We start from the raw sequence: 17,974 nt of genomic DNA on the forward strand, positions 1-17,974 counted from the left end.
GTCTGCCAAGAATATGTTATGCCCCCAGTTATCAGTTCAGCTCTTCGTCTTCACATTCCTAAGCTAACGAACCGCATAAACAGCTTCAGCTATAGTCTAGTCTTTCTGTCTCCATGCAAGAGAATTACTGAATTAATATCCATAGAAGATTCATAGCACACGCAATACATGTAGAATATATGCATGCACCAGCCTTAGTGTCAAGTAGCCTTTACCCTGATAACTTTTAGATTCTATCAACATGTACTCCAAACACCAGATACCAGATATGCTATAGGTACATGTCGTCCTGACATCTCAGACTTTCGTCTCCTCTTCTAGTGCAGAAGTCAGAGCCCCCAGCTCTCCCAGTTACACGTCATGGTCCGTTTGCGCGCACCACTAGGTTAAAGGTTCCAGTTGCCCAGGTAGCCCCCTCCATGTATCCACCCACTTCATGACACTTCTGTGACGTTCTCATCACATGTCTTTGTACACGCCTTCTTTTTACGCCCATGTATTCTTATCTTACGTTTGTCATTTGTTACGCCTACTGTATTCAATGCAATTATAATGTTTTCCTATATATACTATGTACTGTTAATGAGACGTTGCAGCTGCCACTCGTGTCATTCTATTTCAGGCTGTTCCGATCCTGTCCCTTCCCTTATGCCTGATTAAAGCCTGTTCAACTCAGATTCCTCGGATCCTGCCTCTTATTTATTGAGCTATCTGTTTTCATTAATGTATTCAAAAATAGTACCGGTAATTAATTATTTATTTACCACACCTAGGCGGCCCAGCGCATTGCCGATTGGCGGCGACCCTCGGGGTCTGACAGAGGGGGCCCGATTCATGTGCTCTGCAGCGGGGGGCTGGATCGTCTGAGGAAGAGGCGCCTTCGGTCAGCGACAGGGCGACATCTTTGGCCTAGGTGAGCCAGGAGACTGTGCCTGGCTGGCAACCGCCAATGACCGATGACCGCACTGGGATCCCCAGGGGGGGTCTAATCGAGCGGATAGCCCTCCAGCCCCACGACCACAGCGGGAGAACAGACACGAGGTTCTCGGGCCTGGCACTGTGCACGGAGGCCCGGGGGACACTGAGCGTCGCCCCCTACCCGTGGCCCTCACACCAGGCGGGCTACCCACCAAGGACCCTAATCGGAAGATTGGGGGTGCACCCCCCCTCGGAGTTACGCTTGCCCTCCACCAGCCGGCGCCTGCCGGGTCCGGCCCACCGTGGGACAGCCCCGGCCAAGCAACATCAATCACCGGGCCCAGGCCTGCCATACCCGTGACAGCCCTCGGGCCCATTCCGGCCTGGGGGTCCTCGGACGTGCCACTCCCGACATCGCCGTGGTACCACACGGGCTCTCCTCGAATACCACGTTGGGACACCCAAATCTTCCCTAGCCGGCAACATGGCGCATTCAAGCCACAAGGGATCCCGGAATATTGTAGACCTACTCCACAAAGGCGCACCAAAGGGGGAGAAATCCCAGTCGACGGCATCCCCGAAGATGCCAGTCAGCCCCCAAGAACAGGACGATGACACCGCCCCATCACCAAAGCCTTTCTGGCCTCCCTCTTCAACACGCTGAGAGACGACTTCCAGGCCCTGAAACAAGAACTGGCGGGAGAACAACGGGAGCTGCGCCGAGACCTGGATGATCTGGGTGAACGGGTGGCGTCGGTGGAGGAGGCAGACCAATCCCGCAGCATGGAGGTAGAGCGGCTACAACAGGAGATCCTCCGTCTCCAAGACCAGCAAGTGGACCTGCAGGCACACTCGGAGGATCTCGAGAACCGCTCTCGGCGGAACAACATACGGGTCAGAGGAGTCCCGTTGAAATCAGAGGGGAACAGTGTGGTCGAGTATCTCCAAGAACTATTTCGGGAGATCTTAGGAGAATCCGAGGGGTTTGATATACGTATCGACCGCGCACATAGAGTCGGCTTAGCACGGAGAGCGCCGGCTCCCCATCCGGACATGCTGGCCTTTCTACCAGACTTCTCATTGAAAGAACGTATCTTGAGGGAGGCCCGCTCGAAACAACCGCTGCACTTCCGGGGCGACCCAATAGCCCTCTTCCAGGACCTCTCCACTATCACCCTGCAGAAGCGTAAATCTTTCCGGATTGCTACGAACTTCCTGAGAGATAAGGGAATACCATACTCCTGGGGACACCCATTCCGCCTCATTTTTCGTTGGAAAGGGACACTACATCAGCTTAAATCCCTACGCGACACTTGTACCTTACTGGACATTGACATGCCGAAGGAAGCAGGATCTAGGGAGGCATCGCCCAGCAGATCACAGGACGGGCCCTTGCGACGAGCCGGCGAGGGCTGGCAGACAGTGCGGCGGAGGCGTTCCCCGAGGTCCCTCCCAAAACCTAATCCTACCACAGTCGCACAGGAACGTGAAGCAGCGGTTCAAGAAGTAGCAGACAATACAGCGACTAAATTGTAAGACACTTACTCCCAGGGGTATGCTTTCATACTGTAGCCTTACCTGGGGGGAAGGGCCGAAGGGCCGTCACTCCGGCCGCTGCCACATTACCCTCTACAATGACTTACTACGGACCTGCGCTAAGTACCTGTGGGCCCGAGACTATGAGTAGTTCTTTTTTCAGGGGTTGTTGGGGGGGGGAGGGATGGGGGTGCCTGGGGGTGTTGGGGGGGGACCCAGTTGGGACGGTAGTGATTGGGGCAGTTGTTTGGGGGTTGTGGGGGGGATGCAGGGGAGGGGGGTGGGAGAGTTCTCCTTGTCCACGGAATTTTGAGTTTCCTTTTTGGCTTCCTCGGTCGATACGCACGGACCGCGGTATGCTATGGTAACAGCGGCACACCTCTCTGGGGCTGATCAGGTGCAGCGCGCAGCTAGACCGACTGACCGCTTAGGATGGCGCGCCCTTTAACTGTTCTCACGCTTAATGTGAGAGGACTCAATAATCCCATCAAGCGCAGGGCAGTCCTGTCCCTCCTGGAACACTCGAAGGCAGACATATGCCTCCTGCAAGAAACACACCTGCTGCCTAAAGACCAACACAGACTCAAGTCCCGAGCCTTTCCCTGGCAGTTCTTCTCGTCCGTGACCAGAAAGGTAGCCGGGGTGGCGATCTTAGTGGCTAAAACCTTCAGGGGGCGGGTCCTGCAGAAGGAGGCTGAGGTCAAAGGGAGGTTGCTAGTCCACCGCTTCCAGATAGCAGGTCAGACGCTGTCAGTAGGTACCATATACGCACCCAACGAAGGTCAGGAGAACTTTTTACACGCGGCCCTGGAGGCGGCCACAGCCACCACGCATCCACACTTACTGCTCGGGGGGACCTTAACCTTGTACTCCACAACACTGCGGACCGCTCTAGCCAACGGTCTGGTCAGGTAGGGGCTCTATCGGCGACAGGACACACTCATCTTTCAGACCTAGATCTCACGGATCTGTGGAGACACTCACACCCACGCGCCACGGCGTACACTTATTACTCCGTGGCCCACAAAACATATGCAAGACTTGATTATCTCCTGTGCTCTTCCCAACTGGTACTTCAGGCACGAGACGTAGAGATCCTCCCGGCATCCCTGTCCGATCACTCTCCAGTGGTGGCCTCCTCTCTCATCCCAGATACGCCCGGCCCACAGCGACACTGGCGGCTGCGTGACGGCCTCTTGCAAAATCCAACCTCATTAGGACGGATTAAAACAGCACTGGCTCAGTTCCTCACTCACAACGCCAATAACGACACTTCCAAAGCCACGCAATGGGCAGCTCTCAAAGCAGTTCTCCGCGGTGAGTTTATCTCTATAGCTACGGCGACTAATAGGGAGCGAGCACAGAAACGAGCCGAACTTACCCAATGGGTGGCAGAGCTGGAGCAAATGCACCAACGCACTGGGGCGGCCCGGGCATGGCGTCAGCTGTGTACGGAGCGGAAAATGTTAGCAGCCCTAGACCAAGATGTGGCGGAATACGCCGCCATGCGCCTCCGACATGCATATTATACTGGCGGAGACCGCTGCGGGAAATTGCTGGCGAGCAGGTTACGGGAGCAGCGTCAAAGGCAGCATATCCGAACCCTCCAGCCTAGCCACGGCGCCCCCATCACGGAGGACGCAGCCATCGCCGCAACCTTCGGAGACTACTACGCTAAACTTTACACGGCGGACCACCTTGACCTTTCAGACGGGCCATGATTACCTGCAGGGAGCCACCCTCCCTTCCCTGAATGAAGCGCAGACATCGTTCCTCGACCGGCCCATCGGCCTTGAGGAAGTAATTTCGGCGATCTCCCGCCTCAAATTGGGGAAATCACCAGGCCCGGACGGATACACAGAAGCATTTTATAAGACCTTCTGCCCACAAGTGGCCCCCCTGCTGAGGGACCTCTTCAATACCTTTGATCAGCCTGGCGCCATACCCCCAGATCTACTGGAGGCGGCAATATCGGTAATTCCCAAGTCCGGGCGGGATCCCACCCGATGTAGCTCCTATCGGCCGATATCCCTGTTAAATATCGACCTGAAACTATACACCGGCATTCTTGCGAGTAGGCTTGCGCCATACATGCAACAACTGGTAGAGCCAGATCAAGCCGGCTTCATCCCGCAACGGCAGACCAGCGACAACACCAGGCGAGTCCTTCATCTTATTGAGGCTGGGTCGCGGACGAGGCCGGACTGCATGCTGCTCACCATCGATGTGGATAAGGTATTCAATAGGGTGCATTGGCCTTATCTAGACCTGGTGTTGCAGCGGTTCGGGGTAGGAGAGATCCTCCGTAACCGTATATTTAATTGCTACCGCCACCCAAACGCGGCAGTCCGGGTTAATGGACACACCTCCCCACGGTTCCCGATCGGCAGAGGGACCAGACAGGGGTGCCCGCTCTCCCCCCTCCTGTTCGCGCTCTATATGGAGCCGCTGGCCCAGCGCATTAGGCAACATAACCTCATCACGGGCATCCCGTTCGGCGGAGACACGCACACGGTCAGTCTGTACGCAGACGACATCTTACTCTCCATAACCAACCCGATGCAATCTCTCCGAGCGCTCTTTGTTGAGCTTCACACCTTTGCACTGGCATCGGGCTTTAAGATTAACGTGGCAAAATCAGAGGCCCTGAACATATCGCTGTCACCTGAGGTGCTAGCAGACGCCAAATCGGAGTTTGACCTGCAGTGGTCGACGTCTACTATTCCTTACCTGGGGGTCTTGCCGGCTCCAACGGTGCGTGCCACCGCAGACGCCAACTATGCTAGACTCAGCTCTCGCCTCCGCGACGATCTCAGATGATGGAACACCTTACCTTACCTTGGCTGGGTCATGTGGCGGCCGCCAAAATGACGTTACTGCCCCAGATCCTCTATGTGTTTCAGACCCTCCCTTTACGCCCCCCGGCGGGATGGCTTCAGAAGACGCAATCTGACCTGGCGCGCTTTGTCTGGAATGGTCGCCGCCCGTGGTTCAAACATACGATCGCCATACTCCCCCCGAGCACGGCGGGGTGGAGTGCCTGACCTCACTCTATACTTTCAGGCGACCCAGCTGCGCACTCTGGTGGAATGGCACCAATTGGAATCGGGCAATCACTGGCTCTTTCAGGACCAGGCGGTGGCAGGTCGTACACTCCAGGGTGTCCCGTTCTTGCCGCGCTGCCATAGACCCCCCAACCTCTACGCATTGCTCAACACGAGCACCGTCCTGGATGTGTGGGACAGGGTGGCGGTCAAACGGGAGCTCACCTCCTTTCCCTCCCCGATGACGCCGCTCTTCGACAACCCTGACTTCTCGCCTGGCCTTGATCCCCAGGCATTCGTGACGTGGAGGACTACAACCGGCAGGAATTTGGGACATATGTTTGATCTCAATGGCATCCTTCCCTTTCAGAAAGTGAGAGAAGACTACGGCATACCGGAAACAGACCGCTTGCCCTACTTGCAAGTCCGCCATTGGGCATTACAGCCGTCGGTCAGATCCGGTGCACAGCGCTTCCTTACTCCATACGAGAAATAGCTAATAATGCGCACCTCCGATAAAAAACTAATCTCCGATCTGTACCAACATCTACTCCTCACCAACATATACACTTACAACGCAGGGAGAGCCAGATGGGAGAGGGATTTGGGGAGACAACTCACACGCAAGGAATGCAAAGGGATTTACCACCGAGCCAGACACTCTGCATATCACATGGGTCTTACTGAGACCATGACCAAGGTAGCCGCCTATTGGTACCAAACACCTGAACGGTTACACCAATGGGACCCCCGAGTTAGCGACCACTGTTGGAGAGGGTGTGGGGAGCTTGGCACATTGGAGCACTTACTTTGGAGCTGTGACCGCCTCCAGCCTTATTGGAATTCAATCTTAGACTTGATAGGCGCACACTTAGATACCCAACTACCCAGGTTTCCTGCTTATGTCCTGCTGGGCCTTCCCAACGCCCTGATGTACCCCCTAAAGTCCAGGAGAGGGAGGCTTATTGCAATTGCGCTGGGGGCAGCTATGCAAAACATAGTAGCACATTGGAGAGCCGTCCAACCTCCTTTACAACTAGGCTGGCTACATAGGCTATGGGCGATCCTGGGGATGGAGAAGCTATCATTGGCAAAGGCAGGGAAAGGGGAAGAATTTGCAGAGCTGTGGCGGCCGTTCTTGACCCTTCTGACAGGAGAATTCCAAGAACTGAGTTGCCCCCGCTACCTGCGATTGCTACGTCTAGCGGACACCCCACTTACAGACCCTAAGACACAGCCACGCAAACACAAGACGCCAGATGGTGCTGCGGCCCAAGGAACCTCTTAGAGAGGAGACCACTTTTAGCTTATACTTTTGCTCCGTGGACGAGGAGGGGGGTGGTTGTGGGAGGAGGGTGGGAGGTTGGGGTTGGTTTTTCCTTCTTTCTTCCTTCCCTTGTTATTCATATTTCATAAGCAATACCACCTGCACCTGCTTTTCAGCCTTTATGACGCGGCCGGCCCGGATGGGTTGTAGGCGGCTTGCTGTGTTAACGCTAATGATGGAAGCATCTCTTGGCCGTGTCCATGCTTTTGAACTGTTCTCGACCACCATGTGCTCCTGCAGGTGCGGGTGGCTGTATGCGCTGCAATGTTTTTTTTGCTGCTTAATAAAACAAATTTAATACTAAAAGTGGCCTGGTGTCGCTTGTGTTTCCTTCTGGAGGGGTCCGAGCAAGGAAGTTTGAGCTGCACGATTTCTATTCTAGCTTGGCCAAGACTGACTTGCATGAAGCAGGGCTCCGTGTAGAGTGGCATAGAAAGTGAAAAACATGGCCTGCAATGCGACCCGAGCAACCCCCAATGGCTGTGATTGATTAAAGCATTCCTTCCATCACATTGATGTTTGTTGCAGTAGAAGAAGTGCAGGCACCACAGAGAAAAAGAAGTGGAATCATCAGGCTCAAGACTTATAGTGTGCCCTACAGCAATTAGGGTAGTCTGTGGGGTGGTACCGAGAATGGATCTGTGGTATGGTCATTATAGAGCACTAGCGTTTTAAGGTTCTTTTGATATGGATGACGTCATAATCTACGCATAAGGAACACAGGACACTGGTAAAGTGGAATAAGAATGATGTGGAAATCTTTACACAAAACCTTTATGGCTCTGCGTGTTCTAAACAAACCGCAGAGACTGAAGACCAGTGATGCTTCTATAAATATGCTTGGTCTTAGGGAGGAAGAGGCGGTTATATGCAATTAAAACCCATTCAATAATAAATCCCCAGATCCAAGCAGCTTCTCTCATCTATTTTCGAAAGCATCAATTGAAACTGTCAAACGGGATTTTATCCTTTTACTTAATCTGATCCAGTGGATAGGGAAGGGCTCACCCTGAATACAGAAGTTTAAAATTAATTTATTGCAGAAACTGGAGAGGGACTCAATTGAAATGCGTATCTTTTCAATCCATTGTGTTTTTAAATATTGATCCAAAGAGGCATTTGGAAATGAATGGTTTAGAAACCATACCTGCCATTTAAAACTATCCAGATAAGGGAGGTTGATTAGGGCTAGACAAACATCTGATAATGTAGGGCTGGTTTACAGCGCAATTAACAAACTAATGAGATTTCAATTCCCCCTAATCTAGCTGTCACTGAATACTGAAAAAGCATATCACCATTTGAAATGGGATTTCACTATATTAATCTTAAGGTTGGATTGAGCACTGACTTTCCAATGATATTTCACTCCCACGTCATCATCCCAAAACTAAGACAAACAATGAATAATTGAACTCTGGAAAAAGATAAGGAGAGAAAGAGAGAGAGAGAGAGAGAGAGAGAGAGAGAGAGAGAGAGAGAGAGAGATTGTGTCTCTCTCCAACACCACAATGACTCTCTTGGGTGACGCCACCTCACAAGTAGTTGTTTATAGAATATTCAAAACTCACGCAGCTTTAAAGCAAGAGGGAATTCGTAAATATAAGCAGACCTGCCAACTCATACAGCGCCAAGCGTGTTTCACACGCTTTCTGCTCCTTTCACACGGTCATCCAGTGTTGAGCTGAAATCACAGGTGGCTGGCGGCAAAGTGAGCAGGAATCCACTACATATAGGGAATTTCCAGATGTCTTTTACGGCTGTAAGCAGCCAATGTTCATTAGGAGGTGTGAAAACACCCCAGGACATCATTAAGAGGTGTGAAAACACCTCACGACATCGGCAACAGCCTCAGCGCCCCTTTGTTTGTTTTTGGTGGGGAGGTCGTGGTGGTGTCTCTGAGATAGCTCCTGGCATGAGACCTCGCCCCTCCAAGGCTCTTCCCCCTGGTCACATGGAGACGGGAAACAACCAGCTCAGCGCATGCATTAAAGCGCATGCGTTTACATCGCGTGCACCTACAACGCACGCGACGGTACGTCGCGTGCGATGTCTGTGCATGCCATTACGTCGCATGTGCATTTAGAACGCATGCATTCACAACGGGATGGGATGTAATGGCGGCCTCCGGGGAACACAGACGAGAGTGAGACAACGCGGGAACAACGGCGAAACAGATAAGGAGGTGCTGTTTTGGGGGTGCGTTAGGGCTACTAGAGCTACTTAGGGAATGGGTGCTTTTTTGGGGGTGGCGTTAGGGCTACTAGGGCTACTTAGGAAATGGGTGCTGTTTTGGGGTGGCGTTGGGCTACTAAGGTTACTTAGGAAATGGGTGCTGTTTTTGGGGTTGCATTAGGGCTTAGGGCTACTTTCAGTATAGCGGCTGTTTTTGGGGTTGCATTAGGGCTTAGGGCTACTTTCGGTATAGGGGCTGTTTTTGGGGTTGCATTAGGGGTTAGGGCTACTTTCAGTATAGGGGCTGTTTTAGGCTTTAGGGTTGAGGTCGGAGTGTAGGCTTGTATTACTGTTGGGTACAAGGTTTAAGTTTTAGGGTTAAGGGTCGGGTACGTCGAGTGAATTAGGGCTTAGGGCTACTTTTAGTATAGGGGCTGTTTTAGGCTTTAGGGTTGAGATCGGAGTGTAAATTGCGATGTAATACCGTGCGGGGTGTCTGTAGGCGATGTTACCGTCGTTCACATGCATGCAAATACCAATGCGAGTTAATAGTGTACGATGCGATTACTCACGATGTAAGGGCACATGCGGTGTAATAAGTGCGATGTAAGGGCATGCGATGCGAGTGTTTCCGATGGATCGTCATACAACCGCATGGAGACAGTTATTTACAGGTTGGCAGATCTGACAAGGAGTCTGATATGAAGTCCAAATGTGCTGACAAATGACCAGTAGGATTAAACAGTTTCAGCAGCAGGTTTGGATTTCATGAGCATGACCCAACCTGGAAATCATCTCACTGCCCCAGGACGCTGTTGACATCACACCGGTCTGAACTTTAAGAGGCAAACACCAAAAACGAGACACAAACAAAAGACTAACAAGAAGCAAGTGACTGAAGTGACTTATGGGTGTGAACTACTGCTTAAGGGAAGAAGCAAATGCTGAAAGCAACTTATTGCCAGGCAGGGTGCATGGGTTCCCTTACAACTCATAAAGGACTCTGCCACTGATGACCCGGCACTGACCTCAAACCCCAAAAGTGAGTGAAGGGAGGCACTGAGGTTGGCAGTCTAGTATTCTGAATCTTCTGTGCAGCCATTGACCCATCTTGCACCTCCTCCAAGAATGGGTCAAGTGGTATTTCTGCCCCAAGCCTTAAACCTAACAACCATATTTCAATGGTGAAATTTAGTATTTTGAAAATGGTAAACATGGCTTCAGCTTCAATGAAAATGGCAGACTATGGTACCTTCTAATATACCGTGAGGGCTATATGTTCCAGTTATTGAAAAATGTATGTTCTGGTTACTTTGATTAATGCTATGTGAGAATGGTTTGCTTCATCTAAAAGCAAAAATGGGTTACAATGGAATTACAGGGAAGTGCACCCCCCCATCTATGTTGCTGTGGTTATCCAAAGATAAAAGATGTTTGGCATAGATATACATTTCGGCAGGTAGGTTATACTGGGTGCTGGCCGTGCCTGGGCACAAATACAGCAACTAGCAAACAAGTGGATGTCAAAGGAATTAGTTTTAAGTTTCCTTGTTTTTCAGTTTGGGACTTTTCCTGTCTTACGTGATACATTCAGTAACACAGGTAGGGTACAGTTTTTATTGGGAGAAGTGCAGGAAGACAGATTAGCATAACGTTTGTTATGATTAATTGAATTTCTTCCCCTTGTTGTCTTTCAAGTGTAAGCTCATGTGTGATGAAAAACACATTTAAAAAAATGCCTTCGGAATCGCATGATATTATTGGTAACCCCAAAGTTAGTGTTGTATAAATAACCACTATTCCTAAACTCATCATCTTGGGCATATTTTAAAACAGATAGGTTTCCTTTGTACCAAATTTTCATTCATTAGATTTTACCATATGAATTGAGACATGGTCAGTACAAAATGAAAAATTATTATAAGCCTTCTTTTTTTGGACGGCCAAGAAACACTTTATATCCCTGTGTTGGGATGGAAAATGCCTCTGCATGGCAATGGACATGCACCCCTGCCCTGAGTGCCCAGCTGTACTGATGTCTGGATCCCTAGTGCTAATTTTTGATGTCATAGGGAAGCAAGGATCATGCGTGTGCACCAAGAAATAGGCCTGTCTTACAGATTGCGATGTTGTTGTACCGAGCAGGGCACCCAAATTGCTGCCCTCATAGTGATGAAAGGCTTCCACCTTCACCAGGAGTTAAGGACCAGCAGTGCGGTGATGGCACCATACCATGTACCGATGTGTAGGAGTGAACAGGTCCTTTTTAGCCTGTGTCCCTGGAGTATGGCATACAAGCACATTCCTTTTAAAGTTCTGCTGCTGTGTGCTTAGCTCGTCCTTGACCTACATTGTTATGGTGTGTAGTGCTGTGCGGCACATGAGTGGTGTATCTACGCTGGGTGTATGCATACCTGTAAGTGGTACAATACAGGAATAATGCAGTACTGTGCAGGTCATGCATGGTGGATGAATATGCTGGGTGTCTGTGTGCCTGGGAGTGGTACAATACATGAGGATAGAGTGATGTGCAGTACGTGCAGGTTAAATGCATGTGCCTTGTGTATGCATGCCTGTGAGTATTACAATACATGAACGATACAGTGCTGTGCAGTGTGTCCATATTAAATGTGTGTGTCTGGTGTATGTGTGCCTATGAGTGGTACAGTACAGGAAGGATATGGTGCTGTTCAGTATGTGTATGCTGTATATGTGCAATGGATGTATGTGTGGCTGTGAACAGCTACAATACATGGCAGTCTTTGGGCTTCATTTTGGGAGATATAGGCCTGCTTGGTGGAACAAAGAGTGGAGGTAGAGAAAACTCCACACAGAATGTTGTATTGCTGCATTCCTGTCAGGTAGGGGGACACATACCAGAGAGACGAGAGCAAAACTTCCTATACAAACTTCAAAGGATGCTTTTTGATTTAGCGAGAGGGTACAAGGAAAGGGCCTGTGCACATCTCAGGAAGGAGTGGTGCTGTTTAGAGAATCATAAAGCGAAGGGCTGGGCTAACGTGTGTGAACTCTGGTCACTTCCATGGACTGTTGTGGAGCTATCAGCTTTGGAGTAACTCCTGCTGTGACAGATTGCTTTCGAGAGGAGGAAGAGGGCAGAAGAGTGGGTACTTCATAAGACGTGGACCACAACATACATTTCAAAGACAAACCCTGAATCATATTTGGTGTCCATAAATGGACTATAAGAAGATAAGTTTCAGACCTCAAAAATTGTCATCTGCCAAGCAGCCAAATAGTGTGAAAGGGGGAAGCTCTGCAAGACTTCTGCCTCTGGCCAGGTCTGGGGCCAGGTCTGGGGGCCAAGGCCTGCTAGTCTCCCTGATGGGTGAGAGGACATCATGCAGGGAATCCAAGACCATCTGCTCTGGTGCCTAGAGCACCATTGCCTACCTGCTTTTCAAGACCAGTGTGCCATGTGAGGCACAGGAGAGCATTGGAGACAGTGAGGTCCAGTGGGGAATCCTGTTGAGTGGACTCCCATTGTGAGGTGTGAAGAAATAGCTGCTGCTGCACCAATCGTTTAGTTGTTCATGTATAGGGCAAAATTGGCAACCCCGTATGCCAGTAGAGGGCCGCCATGAAGTGAGCAGTGGTGCAAATCAGGTCAAAGCCCGTGTGCAGCTGAGGATCAGCATCCCCGTATGCCAGAAGGGGCAGCTATGTCGTATTACAAAAATAATCTATGGAGCTATACCTACCAATAGCCCTCAATTATCGTCTTACCAAATAATCAATCAGTTGGCAGTGAAGAAAAGTAAATCGTTTATTAAACAACCAATACTCTATAGAGGAGCCCCTCCGACGTCACCCAGCCAGTGCGTGGAGAAGACTGACGATTCACACTCAATACATGGCATATATACTTTCATTGCGTTACATGAGATCACCCTACATGGAAAAGTACTGGTAGGCACAGTAGCTTAAAGGAAGGACCATGTATGGCACACAAAGCTCGTTTAGAAGTCTGCTTCTGCTATTATTGGGGAGGGTCAGGAGGGGTGACTCCCTTTCGTCTCGGTGCCTGGGAGCATGGGTACGGCGCCTCCAGGAATGCGCTTATCACCTCTGAAGCCAGATGCAACCTTGGGTCTAAGAACAAGAAAGATTAGTATGAATTCAGCTGTCTGTATAACTCAACTGGCACGTGACCACCGTCCGAGTCTAATACATGTACAACTAAATGGAGTCTGTTTGGTTCTCAGTCTGCATGCAAAGAAACATAATGCAAGAGCAGGAAAGGAGATCCTGCATCGACATAACTAATTAATCTAAACTATGATAGTATAATTATAGATACATACGAATATAGATACATCATGCTAACACAAAAGATTGCGATAAAAGTAGAGTATCGATTTTATCCCTCAGCTATACAGGCACTTGCTGTGCCAAGTGGGTCGGTGTAGTGTACTCTAGGGATTTGGAGACCCTATTTTCCAGTGGGGGTCACCGGTCCTAGCCAGAACTGTGTGCTGTTCCAGAGCATCGTCGGAGGAGCGAGGCTGCTGTAGGAACCCCCCATGCACCTACCCGCAAAGGAGGAATGAGCATAAGGACATCTTTATCTCCCCCCAGTAGTGGGAGAGACCAGAAATCCAGGAGAGTGATCGGGTGTGAAGGAGATTGGGAATCAATAAGTGCACCTACACCAGCTGCTGCCTCTGTAACACCTGCAGAGGAGGCATGCTCAGCAACTCCAGACCCTCTGAGGATGCAGGCGCTGGTAAGACTGAATCTGTGCCAGTCGACCCCAGAGGAACTTGCTCGCTAGAATAACGAGTCCACGATTAAACACTTTTGACTTTAGAACACAGTCATAGTGGACTTCTGAGACTGAGACTACTAGTGGGCATACCCTGGAGTTTGCCAATAGTGAATGGAAATGACCACTATCACTAGAGGAAGAAGGACAACATGGGACTGCCAAGGAAATGTTAGAGCCCTGACCTCAGGGGGGTATGCAATTGTTTGTGACTGTCAAATATTCCCTTTGTGTGGGTAGTGATAGAAATAAAATACGTCTCTTTTTTTATAAAAGTGAGTACTTTGCTGGACAATGATTTATTGCTGCTGCTGTGTGCATTTTGAGTTATGAGTCTGTGTTCACTTCGCTGAATCCACACCTCCCTGCCCAGGGAGCCATGGACTTCTCGGACCACGCTTACCCTGAGAGTCAAGTGCTGAAGGGGTACTTGGCTCAGTTGCTCAGAATCCACAGTAGGCCAGGCACTGGACATCAGCAGTAACAAGCATCAAACCCCACAGATGGGCCCAGTAACTGCCTGCTTGTCCCATGTTTCTCTGAGAGGTGTTCTGACACCCTGCAACCACAAGATTCTGGTGGACTAAACATTGTCCTGCTCAACACCCGCTCTGTCCACAGACACGCCATCGAACTCTGGAACCTCCTCGACACCACTTCTCCAGACATCGCCTTCCTCACGGAAACCTGGATGAACGCATCCTCAGCACCCGACATCGCCATCGCCATCCCGGATGGATACAAGATCTCCCGGAGGGACCGCGCCAACCAGACGGGAGGAGGCATCACCATCATCCACAGGAACACCATCCGCATCACGACCAACACCGATGACACCCTCACAACCGCCGAACACCTGCACTTCCAGATCCACACAGACCCCAAGACCACACTCAGAGGCACCCTCATCTACAGACCCCAGGGACCTCGCACACAATTCAGCGAAGACATCGCCGACTTCATCAGCCCGCACGCCCTCCCCTCCGCTGACTACATCCTCCTCGGGGACCTCAACTTCCACCTGGAGAACAACAATGACCGCAACACCACCACCCTGCTGGACAACCTCACCAACCTCGGTCTCAAGCAGCTGTTGACCACCCCCACCCACTGCGCCGGACACACGCTCGACGCCGTCTTCTCATCCAGCAAGGACATCGTCTACAGCCACGCCACCGGACTCCACTGGACGGACCACAGCCGGGTCCACTTCAGCTTCAGAAGAACCACAACCCACCACCACCAGCAACAGGTTCCTCGCAGGAGCTGGAGCAAGATCACAGCCGACCAGCTCGCCGCATCCCTGAGCCAGCACCCTCCCACCAGCTCAGCGAACCCTAGCCAGGCCGCCAACAACCTCACGAAGTGGATCAGCAACTGCGCAGACGACCTCGCCCCACTGAGGACCCTTCCCAGCAGACCCGGCAGCAAGAAAGCATCCTGGTTCACCGACGAACTCAAGAGCTCCAAGAAGAACTGCCGAGCCCTCGAGAAAGCATGGCGCAAAGACCCAACACCAGACAACATGACCACCCTTAAGCTTGCCACCCGAAAACACCACCAACTGATCCACGCCACCAAGAAAACTGCATTCAAGGCACGACTGGACAACAACGCACACAACAGCAAGGAACTCTTCAACATCGTCAAAGAGCTCTCCAACCCCAACGCCGGAACCAACGACATAACCCCATCTCAAGACCTCTGCAACTCCCTCGCCTCCTACTTCCACAAGAAGATCGCAGACATACACAACAGATTCAGCACACAACCGACGCACCCCAGGACCGCACCAACGCCCCCCACCACCACCGTCTGCGCCTGGACCCCGACCACCACCGAAGACACCATCCGTATGATGAACTCCATCCACTCCGGATCTCCAACCGTCCCCTGCCCTCACCACGTCTTCAACAAAGCCGACGCTGTCATCGCAACCCACCTGCGGGACATCAACACCTCCTTTGACACCGCCACCTTCCCGGAGAGCTGGAAGCACGCTGAACTCAGCGCTCTGCTGAAGAAACCATCAGCGGACCCCACCGAACTCAAAAACTACCGTCCCATCTCGCTCCTCCCGTTTCCGGCCAAAGTCATCGAGAAGACCGTCAACAAGCAGCTGGCCGCCTTTTTCTAGACGAACGGATCCCTCGACCTCTCGCAGTCTGGCTTCCGGGCCAACCACAGCACCGAGACCGCCCTCATTGCAGCCACGGACGACATCCGAGCCCTGCTGGACAACGGGGAAACAGCGGCCCTCATCCTCCTGGACCTCTCCGCGGCGTTCAACACTGTCTGCCACCGCACCCTAGTGCAGCGCCTCAGCAACGTCGGAATCCAGGAGAAGGCACTAGAATGGATCATATCCTTCCTCGCCGGAAGGACACAGAGAGTCCGCCTACCCCCGTTCAGATCAGAAGCCACCGAAGTCATCTGCGGCGTTCCTCAAGGCTCCTCGCTCAGCCCCACCCTCTTCAATGTCTACATGAGCCCCCTTGCGGCCATCGCACGCCAACGCAACCTCAACATCATCTCCTATGCCGACGACACCCAGCTGATCCTCTCCCTCACCAACGACCCCGCCACCGCCAGAGCCAACCTACACGAAGGGATGAAAGACGTTGCCGAGTGGATGATGAACAGCCGCCTGAAACTGAACTCAGACAAGACGGAAGTTCTCATCCTGGGCTCCTCGCCCTCCGCCTGGGACGACTCCTGGTGGCCCCCCGCCCTGGGCAGCGCACCCAAACCAACAGACCACGCACGCAACCTGGGCTTCATCCTGGACTCTTCCCTCTCCATGACCAGACAAGTCAACGCCGTCTCCTCGTCCTGCTTCAACATCCTACGCATGCTACGTAAGATCTTCCGGTGGATTCCCACCGAGACCAGGAAGACGGTCACCCAGGCCCTCATCACCAGCCGACTGGACTACGGCAACGCCCTCTACGCCGGAACCACCGCCAAGCTCCAGAAGAGACTCCAGCGTATCCAGAACGCCTCAGCAAGACTCATCCTCGACATCCCCCGACACAGCCACATCTCCAAACACCTGAGAGACCTGCACTGGCTCCCGGTCAACAAGAGAATCACCTTCTGTCTCCTCACCCACACACACAAAGCCCTACACAACCAAGGCCCAAGATACCTCAACAGCTGCCTCAACTTCTACACTCCCACTCGCCAGCTTCGATCGACCAGCCACGCCCTCGCCGCCGTCCCCCGCATCCGAAGAGCCACCACAGGAGGAAGATCCTTCTCCTACCTGGCCGCCAAGACCTGGAACTCCCTCCCGACTCACCTCCGCCTGACTCAAGACCACCTCGCCTTCAGGAAGCAGCTCAAGACCTGGCTGTTCGAGCAGTAGCGGACCCCCCTCCCCCAAGCGCCTTGAGACCCTCCGGGTGAGTAGTGCGCTATATAAATGTTTTGATTGATTGATTGATTGTCACCTGTTTCTCCAATTTTCTTTCATCAGTTTTTGATTTAAACAATTCGTTTCTTTGGAAAACACATGAGCAATCTATACAAATGACCCCTTGCTGAAAACCGAATTTTGCCTACTTTTCAGATATGTACAGCTTTACAGCTTCACCCATGGGTGTGAGACCTGTTTCCACCACAAACTGCAAGTACGTAAGAGCCACACAAATAGGAAAAATAGACCACCGCTTAGAAAATGGGAAAAACAGCGATACAAAAATGCAACTTTGCCTGTTCTAAGCACAGCAAACATTTTGTTGATGCTATTGTAAGAAAATAACAACATATGCTTTCTTGAACAGCACATTTTTCCATTCCAACCCCCCCCCCCCCCATGCTATATTTTGGCCATATTCTCAAACCCTGGGTACCTTTGAAATCTGCAATGTGTGGGGGAAAGAGTGCAAATTGAATCTGGATACCTTTTATGGAAAAAAGGTTATGAAGACTTAAGCACAAACTGTTGCAAACATCAAAAAGGACTCAGCACTACGGTGCAAAAGACTCAACACTTAAGGGTTTAAAGCCAGACTTGTTAGATTTTTCTTGTACTTATTTTAAGAAGAAGGATACAAACAATTATACAGTAGGGTAAAAATAAATGTTTGAATGAACTGATTCAAATTTGTATCGTTCTACGTTTTACCATTAAACATTGTACAATAGTAGAAACGTCACAAATCCAAACATTAAGCTTATATTGCT

Source organism: Lissotriton helveticus, chromosome 4_1 (genome assembly GCF_964261635.1).
Source record: "Lissotriton helveticus chromosome 4_1, aLisHel1.1, whole genome shotgun sequence".
NCBI lineage: Eukaryota > Metazoa > Chordata > Amphibia > Caudata > Salamandridae > Lissotriton > Lissotriton helveticus.